This window comes from Tenrec ecaudatus, chromosome 17 (assembly GCF_050624435.1).
Source record: "Tenrec ecaudatus isolate mTenEca1 chromosome 17, mTenEca1.hap1, whole genome shotgun sequence".
NCBI lineage: Eukaryota > Metazoa > Chordata > Mammalia > Afrosoricida > Tenrecidae > Tenrec > Tenrec ecaudatus.
This window is the reverse complement of record NC_134546.1, coordinates 12,411,868-12,424,707: the sequence shown is the minus strand read 5'-3', so window position 1 is coordinate 12,424,707 and position 12,840 is coordinate 12,411,868.

Below are 12,840 nucleotides of genomic sequence, written 5' to 3'. Positions count from 1 at the left end.
CACATACACTTGAACACCCCACGGGCTTCCAACAGTTCCTTACAATTTTTAAATTCCTCAGTTCCTTTCACTCTTCCTTCGCTTTTCCATTTTGTTTTAGCCACAAAACTTTATCCAAAGGACATTGTACGTGGTAGCTCTCTGATAGGGTTGAACGACTCTGGTGGAGTTGGGGTGAAATCTGGATTGCTTCCCCATCCCTGGGTTGTTCCTTTCCTCTCTGTTACTGTGGAGACCTGGGGCCGCCTCCCAAACCCTTTGAGACTAGAATATTAATTTCTCTGTAAGATAAGTCATCCTCCTGGAATAGTACACAATGCTCACAATGAGGTATGAAGGCGGTGGCACTCAAGACTGCCCTTGATCCAAACACACTCCCATGTAAGGCCATCTAACATGAAATTCCATTTTGTCTCTTTGGGAAAGGTGGGAGGGTTGCTATGGTCTTTGACCCTTGTTGCCTTGGGGTGCGGGTGAGTTGATTTCAACGCATCGCAACCCCATGTGACAGAGGCGGAGGGTTTTTCGGGGCTGTGATCTCCATCGGCACAGAGGACCAGGGCCCCCTCCCACGGAGTTGCGAGGTAGGTTTGAGCCTGATCTAGTTGAGCAGCTGAGGACTTAGCTGTTGTACCACCAAGTTCATATTAATCAACACACCAGTTTTGAAGGTGTCACAGGAACTAAGAACGATGAAAGAAAGTAGAGGGCAGAGATGAGGAGAAAGAGAGTACATTACGGTCCTGCCCCACAGGAAGGGAAGCACTAGGTGAAGAAGTTACAGATATCATGTCATGGAAAGATGATGCGTCACTGCCATTTTGTATATCGGAAGGAGTACATAAACCGTCTACATTCTGTTGCTGTATTTGGGGACAATCAGAGAACACCTCAGCAAGCAGTGGCATCTGAACTTGGTCTTTTAGTCTGGGTGGAACTTAAAGATGTGTGGCAGAAAATTGTTCATGTGGCAGCAGAGGGATCTATGAGAATGATGTCACTCGTTTATTCATTGATTTCTTTTTAGGTATTCATTATGTACCTGCTACATAGCCCACGTTCTGTGTTAGGTCCTGAGAAAATATGGTTCAAAGGACTATCATGGGATCTTAAAATCTAGTAGATAATGATGTGCAGGAAAGAAAGTAAGTATGATTTTTTGATGTACAAAAAATGTGAAATTGAAAAGAAAATACATGGTGAAAATAAATAAGGTACCGGGGTTTTCCTCAGTGAGCTCAGAAAGGAAAAGTTGGAGAAGACGTGTAAAGGCTAGTGTGGGACCACAGTGGAGCGCGATCTTGAGTATCAGAATAACATCCCAGAACTTCATCGTTCGGTTCCACTTTCTACGATGGGCTACAGATCACTCCAAAGTGTATTGCTGTGAATCGTTCACTGATATGCTCACAGTTTGGGGGTCAGGAATTTCAGATGGGGCAAAGAAGTGACAGTTTGTCCCTATCCCTTCATGCTGGGGCCACACCTGGGAATCTGGAATCACCTGCAGGTTCCTCCACACGGATGCTGGAGGCTGATGTTGGTGGATACTAGGCTGATGTTGGTGGTCAGCTCCTCTCTCCGTAGGCTTCTCCAGGTGGCCTAGTTTAGGTTTCCTTATAACACAGAGGCTTCATTACCAGGAAAGGGTTCAAAGAGAAAGACAGAGACAGAGGGTACAGGGGAGAAGGAGAGAGAGGCAGACAGAGAGCTAAACAGAAGGAGGGAGGGACAGAAAGACACACAGAGAGAGAGAATCCTTTCTCTCACCAGGAGCCCTGGATGCTTAGTGGTTATACATTGGGCTGTGATCCTCATGGTGGGTAGTTTGAAACCACCAGCAACGCCTCCTAGACTTTCTATTCCTCTTAACAGTTACAGTCTTGGAAACCCACAGGGGGTCACTATGAGTCAGCATTGACTTGATGGCAGTGAGAGGCTTATGAAAATCGTTAAGCTCCCGACAAAAGATTGGTGCTTAGAACCCACCTAGAGATACCTCCAAATACAGAGCTGGCAATCTGTTTCTGAAAGGTCAAATCACTCGCAAGATGACCACAAGCCCCAATCATCTCTATGACAATGAGCTGCCTTGGAAGCCCCATGCCTCTCATTCACAACCCTGGTATGGTACTTACAAGCCCACACTGGGGACTTTTCACGGGAGATCTCACTCTTTAATTTAAGAAGAGCATATGTTTAAATGTGAGTGTGTGTGTGTGTGTGTGTGTGTGTGCATGTATACCTTTGGAAGAATGACTTGTTATATCTTTAGATAACAACAAAAAAAACCCTTTGAGTAGAAGGAGAAGATGAAATTACTTATGGTTGAAAACAATAATCTGATAGCAAAGAGAGCCTGTAGATGAAGTACAGTCACACATGAAAGAATTACCAAAGTAAAACGAAAAGAGAACTTGGCATCTCATCTTTCTGCATACGATAGTCGTGATTGCTTCTGCCCCTACTACTTTCCGAAGGTTGGGAAGTGGCTTCTGTGGAATGGGTGTCCCATAATCTGCTCCAGCAAAATCGGGCACACCAGCCATCCCAGCGAGCATCACACACCTCACCCAGGGGAAGCCCTTGCAGCCATCACCGCAGGGGTGAGGTAATGAAAGGTCTGCAGAGTGCGGTCTTCCCAGGCAGTTCTCCATAACCAAATGGCCCTTGGCAGCACAAACATCCCCACTTGGGCAAGCAGAGTTTCCCAAGCATATTTGGCCTACCACCTCCTTAAAAGAAAAATTACTCAGCGCCTCTGCAATTACAGAAGGTTGTATTATATCGCAGAATAAAGTGTAGGTGCCAACTTTCTCGGCCCCTCTAGATGATAGCAGTGCTTACCCTCTCACTGCTGCCGAGTCAATGCTGACTTACAGCGACCCTGCTGTGGGTTTCCAAGACCGTAACTCTGGAGAGGAGTAGAAAGCCCCGTCTCTCTCCTGCGGAGCTGTTGGTGGTTTTGCATAGCCACAGCCCATTGTGTAACCACGACCGCGCGACGGCTCCCTATGGGCTGGCTGCCAGGGTCCACTTTGGGAAACACTGCACTGGAGGGTACAGACACTCAATACACTTTTATCACAGGGTTTGGAATACTCATTACTCTTTTGCTTATTAAAAGCTCCCAGAAAGATATTTTTCCCCACAAAATCTGTTTAACACTGTTTCATCCAGCGAGTCTTCAATCTTTCTGTCAGGGCTAAGAAACCTCTCTATTGCTTAATTAAAATCCAGTGCAGATGGCAATGTTTTATTCTGTTATACAGAAGGTCACTGCGAGTCTCAGCCAGTGGCATGGACATCAACAATTAACATTCGTTGAAATGAGAGGTAAATACCCCATCCATAGCTGCCCCTGGGGGTTACAGCCAGGCAACTTATCAGTCAATAAGCACTCATCAAATGCTTAATTAGAAACAAGACACTTAGAACAATGGGAGCAGGTACTCTTTTGATAGTAATTTTTAACCCAATCAGGTAAAACAAAATCACAACATATGCAACGTGGCGTGGTGTCAAGTGAATCTAAGAAATAACTCAATGAAAGACCCTGAGAATATCCTGTGATTCAGTCAAAGAAGGCTAAGTCTGGAGCGTCTTCACATCTATCACCCCTTAGGCAAGGTGACGTTATTAGGAAACATCCTACTTTTGAAAGGAAGATGAAAAAAAGGTGTTTATCTTCTGAAGCTTGCTTTGGATGAACGTATGACTATTGCTTGCACACAAAGGGATTTTAAAAGAAAATGTGCCACCAGAAAGAATTCCAAGGACAGAAGGAAAGCAGCCAGTGGAGCAGGAGACCCCCATGAGTCACAGCGGAAGACTCCTGATGGCGTTTCACTCAGTACAGTGGTGACTTACTTTCTAGAGGGACAGGGCTGTGTCGGTGGCCTCTGTTAACCTGGTCCCTCACAGACACAATCAACAACTTTCCTTTGAGAAAGAGTCCTTTGCTACTTTGGCTTTCTCTCCCCTCAATCCTCCATTCTCTTCTCTCACCAACCTCCTCCCTTCTGACATTCCTGCTGAAACACGCTTCTCCCAGGGAAAGGGAAAGGACTCCAACACAGCTCCGTGGTCTCTCTTTACCTCCCAGGGGCCAAGGGGATGTCTCAACGTGCTATCCTGATGGATGCCAAGCAAACGTGATGACGGCTGTGGCAAGGTTGGAAAATAATGACAATTAACAAACAAATCTGTGAAAAATTAATTCTGGAGACATGCTTTAATCTCCTACAGGATTCTTGACGTCTCCGGGTCATCTTGACTCTCATGTTCCTCTTAGTCACTCTCCTCCAACAAGCCTGATCTCTGTGGGTCTCTTAGATGAGCCCCTGAAGCCCTGGTCTGAGAGTGTCCATACGCCTCTACTGCGAGGGAAGGGGGAGGTGCAGTGCAGTGTTGAGCACCTGTCGGAGATGTCTCAGCATGAATCTAAGGCATGGTTGTAGGTTGTTCTGTTTGTTCAGTTCCTTGAGCACAAGAGTAGGCAAATATCAATGTTGGCGTTTTGCCAGATGAGGACCGGTGGAGTGAGACTCAAACTCAATGATCTTTGATAAAAGGGTTTGTGCTGCGGGAGGTAGTAGGACAGAGAGTCGAGGTGAAGAGTGAAACTATGGTAGGAATGAATGAAGCTGAGATTGAGATGAAGCGCTGAAAGGCTATGTGATGCTGCCCACTGCAGGGCAGGTCTGGAAATCTGTTTTCAGAAGAATTGCGGTGATGGATGAAGAAAGATAATGGCTTGGACCATCTTCCAGATGGAGAGTAGAGAGAGCATCCACAGTCAATGTGGCTCCTCATCCAGCCATGCTGGACCACTCTCAGCACACCTGTTCATTTTATGCCCAAGGAATCCTTGCCTTTTGTCCTCTATTAGGTGACATCTCCAGACACCCCTCCTGTTGGTCTGACTTTGGAACGTGTCACACCCACCCAGGGAGGGAGGCAGTAAGAAGGAAAGAGAAGGGGCTTCCTAGTTGGTAACTGTAAAAATGCAGGTGATTTGTCACTTTCTCAAGGAAGTTGCCCTCCCACATGCCACCCACTACCCTACATGGCTGGAGAAGTCGCCATGTGTTTCAGAAAGTTCAAAGTTCTATTTTGCCCTGCTACATCGCTTTAAAACATCTGTACCTGGCGCTATCTGCCCAACGAGACTTTGAGTCATGCGAGGACTGGACAAATCCTACTTATGTTGGATTCCGAGCCCACAGCCCAGGACTTGTCATATAAGCAATCCTTAATATTTGTTGACTAATTGAACGAATAAACAAATGCAGGAATTATACAGGGAACAGCAGGCTGTCATAAGTGCTACATTAACATCTGCTGAGCTGACTCCCAGTGTACTAGGTCACCTTTAAGGACCAGGACCCAGGATGCCCTTACTCTGCTCCCTGCCCAGAGCAAACCTCCCACCTCTACCCCTCCCTGATTCCCCACTTAAAGTGTGAGAGAGATGAAGTGACTGTCTGAGAAGCTCTGGCCAAATCCCTCTGACTCAGTCCTCATCCACACATTTTCCTAGAACAAAAATTACCCAGATGCCCTCTCTAAAATGCATCTCGTCCTTCAGCATTGACTATAAACACAAATATTGTGATATTTTCTCACTTCTTGAAGGTCCTTGGGTAAAATAAACTCAATAAAAGTTCAAAGTACAATTTAGTCTGGTGGGTGGGGGTCTTGTCTGTTTCTCTGGAAATGGGTTTCCAACTCCAACTTGAAACTTGACTTATAAGCGCCAAATCATTACTTCCAGTTAGGAGCATTTATTGTCACAACTAATGAAGTTCTGTCAAAAAATATTTTCACAACTCACTTTTGAACATTCCTAGGAGCTCTTTCTTCTGAATGCTACAAATGGGGTCTGTGTGTGAGAATTTGCCTCCTGCTCTGACCAGGTGTGGCTGTCCATGCTGACAGGCTTGTGGGCCACTCTATGCTCAGGACAGAATTAAGGAAAGAGTCAGGACCCATGTGGTAGTTACATAATCCAGTGTCAATTTGAGGACTAAGAGTGTAGGGGTAGAGTCTAGCCTGTCAATCAAATCATAGCCAATGAGGCCTCTGTGTGGGCATGGCCTTCTCCTGAGAATTCTGGGAAATCCAGTACTTCCTTCTTGGAGGCAGGAGACACCTCCCTCTCTCTGCTGACTCCCTGGGAGATGTTGCAGCTGACAAGACACATGAAATTACCCTAGTGCCCTGAGCCTGACAAGCCACATGGATGCAACCAGACCTCTGAAGCCAGAGAAGCCACAGAGAGACCCCTGGCAGCTCTAAAATGCTTACACCACCACTGGACCTTAAGATGTTCTACCCACTGGCTTGTGATCGGCCTGCATTTGGCTTCATTGCATATATTTCTTGAGTCTGAAGAGGACTTTGTAGATTGGTATCAGACATATGGGCTAATATCAGACTTAAGGCCTTGAACTGGACTGTGTTGGGATGTTTTCTTAATGTACAATTACTCTTGCATATAAACCTCTGCCTTATACTCATATATGTGTCCACGGATTTGTTTCTGTAGTCTACCAAGACTAACACAACCCATCAGCAGAAGAACAGATAAAAGCATTTGGTAACTCACACACAATGGAATCCTATGCATCTCTACAAAACCAGGTTGAAACCACGGACAACTTCAAGGCATGGAGCCACTGGTACATTATGTCAAGTGAAATTAATCAATCACAAATGGAATAATATCGTAGGAGGCCACTGTTGTAAGGGACAAAAGGAACACAATACAAAGTCTTTCCTGCTAAAGAGACTAGACTTTAGAGATTACCAAGGGGGTGGGGGCAGGGTAAGGGAGGGAAGGTATAGCAATAGGTTGGAGGGTTGACACCTGGGTGATGGGGAAGCTGGTAATCCACAAAGGAGAGAAGATAAATCCAAGAAGAGGTCAGCTATGGGGGTGGAGTGGGGGATCGTGTTTAGTAGTTTAAACAGTTCAAAATGAAGATCTGAAATATAGTCCACTAATTCACATTTATTTTTAGTTGTTAAAAGAAAGGAAAGGAGGGAGGGAAGGACGGGGGCGGGGGAGAGAGAAGGAGTCAGGGAGGCAGTGAGCTCCTTTCATTAAGGGAGACCATCTTCCTTCTAGTTTGGAGACGAATCCTGGGAAGAGCGAAGGCAGCACTCAACACCTTTGCCTTATGAGGGCAAGCCTTGCCCTACTGTTCACAAGAGACTCGACCACTCCTCGAATCCACTGAGATGAAGGCCAGTCCTCTTGCCACAGGTCAAGTTGCCCCTCTTGGATTCTTTTACACATGGTGTCATTCCTAGGCCCCTCCTCCCCAGGCTTGTGCAGACATGATCAATCCATTGAGGAGACAGGTGGAGGCCTAGGCAAGAGAGTAGAACCGAAGGCTCCAAGTTTTCTCAACCCAGAGGTGAAAGTTTTAGAAAGCTTAGGGAATTTTTATTTTAATGCTGTTCCTCAAGAGGAGTGATAAACATCAAAAAGATAGACAGAAACTATGAGCCCAATGAACTAACAAACCCTAGATGCCTCAGTTTGCACAACTTGGAGATTAGCAGAACTAGTTGATACCTGGCTGTCACCATCAACCACTCTGCAGAGGATCACAGTAGAAGGTTCTGGATAGACTGGGGGGAATTGTGGGACAGAACTCAAATCATAAAAATGACTGGGCTTGTGGGTCAAAGAGAGGCTGGTGGAACCCTCAAGACGATGACCCTCAGTCGCCCTTCAGGTCGGGAACTGAGCCCATTGAAGTGATCAAATAATCAAGCACTTACCATGCAAAGGACAGTATATTCCCAAGATCAATGTTCAGAGTGTGAGGAAAGAAGGTAGAACAGAAACAGCACACACCTCAAGAAAGCAGAATATGTAATAGTACCTTGAGGAGATTGCAATGAATGAGACTGGGGGAAATGTGTGTGAATTATTGAATGTAAAAACTAATGTCCTGCTCTGTAAACCGTCACTCAATTCGCAATAAAAACAACTTTTTAATGCTCATCCTCGACTTCAAGATCCTCTGTCCCCACCCCACCCCAACAAGGTTGCAATGAACCCTCTACTCATGTTCAATCCGTAGGTCTCCTGTTACATCGATACCAAGCGTAAATAATAACATTATGTTAATACGAAGAACAAACACCAATGCTTGTCAAGCTCATATGAAGAGTCAAAGGGGAACATCTGAAATTATCTTAAAGTTTACAGTGGGCGCAGTCAAAGCAGCTGTCATCAAGGAATTGTTCCAATAGATGAGAGATGACAAGTCGGTTATATCTCACAAGCCACCCCCAATGGTGGATTGGCAGCGGTGGCTGTGAGTAGTGTTGAGACACACCCTGGGGCCATGTGCAGACAAACAAGGAATGATGCCAGAATGGATTATTGATGTCTGCCCTGCATTCGTGAGGGAAGGGATGGTGGTGGTGCAACTGCCACATGTGTTCCTCCCCGGCCTAGATGCTCCCCCTAGTCGGAAACAAAGCTCAGGTCTCCAAATCTCCGTGCATTCCGAATGCAATCCCCACTGAAAAGCCATACACAAAGCTTGCTCTGCATCTGCTGAACGGGTGTTGGTTTAAAAACTAAATGGGTCGGGCTAGGATGGAATTTAAAAGTGAAGCCATGTGCCTCCTGAAAACAGAGCCCCGGCTACAAAATATAGAGAGTCATCCTTCCAGAGATGAAGAGGGACGTTTCCTAGGAGAGCAATAACTCAGGTGTACAAGACCTAAGGTATGGTAAGTACCGCAGCACGTGTCCTCAGCGCCACGGACAGGGGGCGCCGATGAGTAGTTTCTAGTAACCACCACAGTTTCCATCCTCAACTCTGAGAGATCATTCAGCACGTTAAAACAACAACAACAAATAAAACCCCCTCATACTTTTGCATTTGAGAGGCTCTATGGATCAAGGCACACTCTCTAGCCAATTTTCATCCGTGGAAACCAGGAAGGGGCATTTATACTTTCCATATGGTGCCGTAACGTGTGAAGTAAAAGATTAATGAACTTGACTTGTATGTTTGAGCTCCTAGTGTAGTAACGCTCTCTAAAAGATGGTGTCGGGTGTTTGGACAGGCACACTTTCAGGGCTAGCCCTGGGCGCTGTTTTCCGCAGATACGCTCTGAGGAGAGCGTGTTAGTAAAATGATGTCTGCCGGTTCCTCGTGTTTTCTTTGCACTGCTCAAGGGCACAGGGACAGATAGCTGCATTGTTTTCATCATGTTTCGATGTTTTGTTCCCAGAGGGAGTGACAGAAAGCCTAGATTCACTGCCTGAAATGGAAAAGAACGAACAAAAAGACACGTGTTGGGCGTTTTGCTGACTGGCAGTTACTTCGCAGGAGTTCTGAAACACCTGGGGTGTGATTTGGTGGGGAGGAGACAGGGGTTCAGAGTTGGTGTTTTTCTCAAAATTAGTGGGGATACTCCCAGTCATCAGTTTTCATGAAAGCTGGGACCCAAGTTCGGAGACCTGGGTTGGGCCATGCTTTAAGTTGACTGGAAACTAGAGGGGCCATGAGTGCTGCTGTACCCCCACTTTCTCCCGAGATGAGCTTCCCTAAGGCCCTATCCTCTCCAGCACACACCCTCGACGTGTAGTTACTGTGCTGTGTGAATTGACATCCGCTCCAGCATGTCTCTTGGGTGCCGTGTGGGTGTTTACCGGCATCTCTGGCCAGAAGCAAGATATAGGCCTTGGATGAAGGTAGTCTGATTCAAGACCTAGCGTTGAGCAGGGTTGTTTGTGAGGACTGAATAACACGGTAAAGCACTTTTGCATCACAAAGCAAATGCCAAGCATTTGACACTGTGTCTCGCGACCTTCTTCAGAATGTGATCTCCGCTCTAATGCCATCTCAGAGAGGCCTCTCCTGCAACATGATGAATTGTATCACACCCATCATTCTCCCTCACCTTCCCCGATGTGGCATATGCTGTGATACTTTTGTTGGGTGTGGAGTCTGTTTCAACCCACAGTGACCTGAAGCATAACAGAAGGAGGCACTGCCTGGCCCTGCACCGTCCTCACAATTGGTGGTGGTCAGCCCCTCATTGCAGTCACTGTGTCAATCCACTGGGTCAAGGGACCTCCCTTTTTTTCACTGACCCTCTACTCCACCTTGACCTTCGTGATTATCTGTCCAAAACACCACGTGAGACAAAATCTGTCCATCCTTACTTGGAAAGAGCATTCTGGGCATTTTCCCTATAGGAATAAGGACCACGGAAGCATCCAGTCATATGTTACGGTGCTGGTGAAGATTAATAAAAGTATCATAGGCTACCAAAACAGCAAACAGACCTGTCTTGGAAGAAGTACCGCTAGAATGCTCCTTAGAGGCAAAGCTGGTGAGACTGTCTCTCGAGTATTTGACACATATTTCAAGAGAGACCGGTCCCTGGAGCAGGCCATCAGGCTTGGTCACGTGGAGAGCCAGTGAAGAGGCGGAAGGCCCTCCACCAGATGGTCGGACACAGCGGCTGCAACAAGGGGCTCAAACATAAGCGCAATTGTGAGGATGGCATGGGACCAGGCAGCATCACCCTCTGTTGTACGCAGTATCACTAAGAGCCGGAATGGCCTCTATGGCACTTTACCACCACAACCTTGAGGGACCCACATCATGCGTGGTAAAGCAGAGGACGGGAGAAAAGGAGAAAGGCCATACGGGGTGGGATCAACACAGGGCTAAAGAGTAGGTTAAAATATAACAATTGTGGGGATGGCGCAGGAATGGGCAATGCTTCATGCTGTTGTCTGTAAGGTCATTATGAGTCAGAATCTACTCAACGGCACCAAACGACAACAGACAGATGTCAGCAGCCTTATTCTTACGCACAGGGGTTTCCAAAATGTCCAAGGAAAAACGGAGTTGGTAGATAAAGGGATTTTCCCATAACCTTTTGAAGCCATTACATGTTGTAATGGACATGCTTCATTGCTTATCTCTCTGTCTGTCTCCTTCATAAGGAATAGCCAGGGGTCCGGAGGTTGGAAGACCTGGCTGTCTTTGGGGCTACTGTATTACTCCCCATAGCAGGTGCTCAGTCTTATTTTAATAGATGGATTAATTTTCCTTTCCATACCCCACCATCTAGTTGATGAGGACAGTAGAAAATTACTCTTCTTGGTGAACCATTTCTCACCCAACCAGCCAGAAAATAAAGGACAGCCAATAAAAGGCAGGGATGCTTGTTTTATTTCACTCAAATGTACCAGGGACTCCTTGTAGTTCTTCCCTCTACGTTTGAAGCTTCCTGAGCCACTCGGGATTTTGCCCACGTAAGTACAATATTGCAACTTAAGGTTGAAATTTTTTTTCTTTTCCTTCAGTTCGAGAAATGTCCTTCATGGGCTTCTCTTTTGGTTTTCTAACGCCAAGTCTTTTCACGTGTTAATGCTTTCCTTTGTCTTCGGGAGCTGACCTTTAGAATTTTCTGTTCAGCAATTTTACTTCATTATTTCTTCCTTTCTCTGTACATAGACCAAGAGGCAGTTAGACATCTTTGGACAAGGGGATACTGAATGGCTTAAAATTGGGAACAGGGTGTATCAGTGTTGAATCATTCACCATACATATTCAATCTGCATGTTGACCAAATAATCTGAGCATCTGGGCACTGGGAAGACAACACAGCACCTGAGTCGGTGGGAGATGACCCAGCCTCAATTGCTGAAGGTGAAGAGTATTTCAAGCACTTAGTGATGAAGATGATCACACCTCAACATAAAGAAGACAAAACCCCGCACACTTGGACTAATAAACAACATCATGATCAATAGATAAAGGATTGGAGACACCAAGGATTTCATTTTGCTTGAATTCACAAACGTTTAAGGAGCCAAAAATAGACCAATACATTACATTCGGTATTATGCTGTAAAAAGAGCTCTTGAAGGTGCTTTAAAAAGCAAAGATCACATTGACCCATCTGACCCAAGCCATGATGTTTTCAACCCCCTCATGCTCATGGGAATACTGGATAATAAATAAGAAGGACCAAACAAGAATCTATACCTTTGAGTTATGGTGCTGGTAAACGATATAAACAGTCTTTTAAGAAGTACAGCCAGAATGCTCCTTAGAAGTGAGGGTGGCCAGACTTTGTCTTCAGTCGTACGGACCTGTGATCAAGAGGATCCGCCCCAGAGGGCATCATGAATGGTGAAACAGAGGGTCGGTGTGAAGCGGAAGACCTTCAATGAGATGAACTGGCACAGTGTTGGCAGAACTGGGCTCAGCCATCACACCCAGGATGAGGATGGCACAGGACAGGGCAGTGTTTCCTTCATTCTACTGGAAGTGTTTTAATAGCCCCTAACAACAACAAGCTCAAGAGCACCTGGCCTTTACTGGGGGTTCTGTTGGTTCAATTATCTATAGAAAATACTGTGCCAGCAGGTACCTTCTTACTCTCCTACCAGAAGTAAAAGGAGGTAAAGAATTTAGCCAATTCTCTGCAAAATTCTAATTCCATGCCCTACATTGAAAAGAGTCAAAGCTTTCACTTGACATTTCCCATATTCCATGCTTCAGGATTCAAAATAATCCATTCCATTACCAAAAATCATCACACTTCTTAGGAAAATATCTATCCCAATGTATTGATCCTGCCAAATCAGACATGGAGAGGATGTGAACACCTATCTTGCTTGTATCAGCTTGAAAGCGAGGAGGAAGTGGAAAGCTCTCCTCGAGAGGGTCCTACCACACTGATGTGCACACGCCACTTTAACTGGACCCTTGATTTCTCCCAATAAGACTGTTATACCACTTATTCAATATCACAATATTAGACAAGGTGACACAGGTA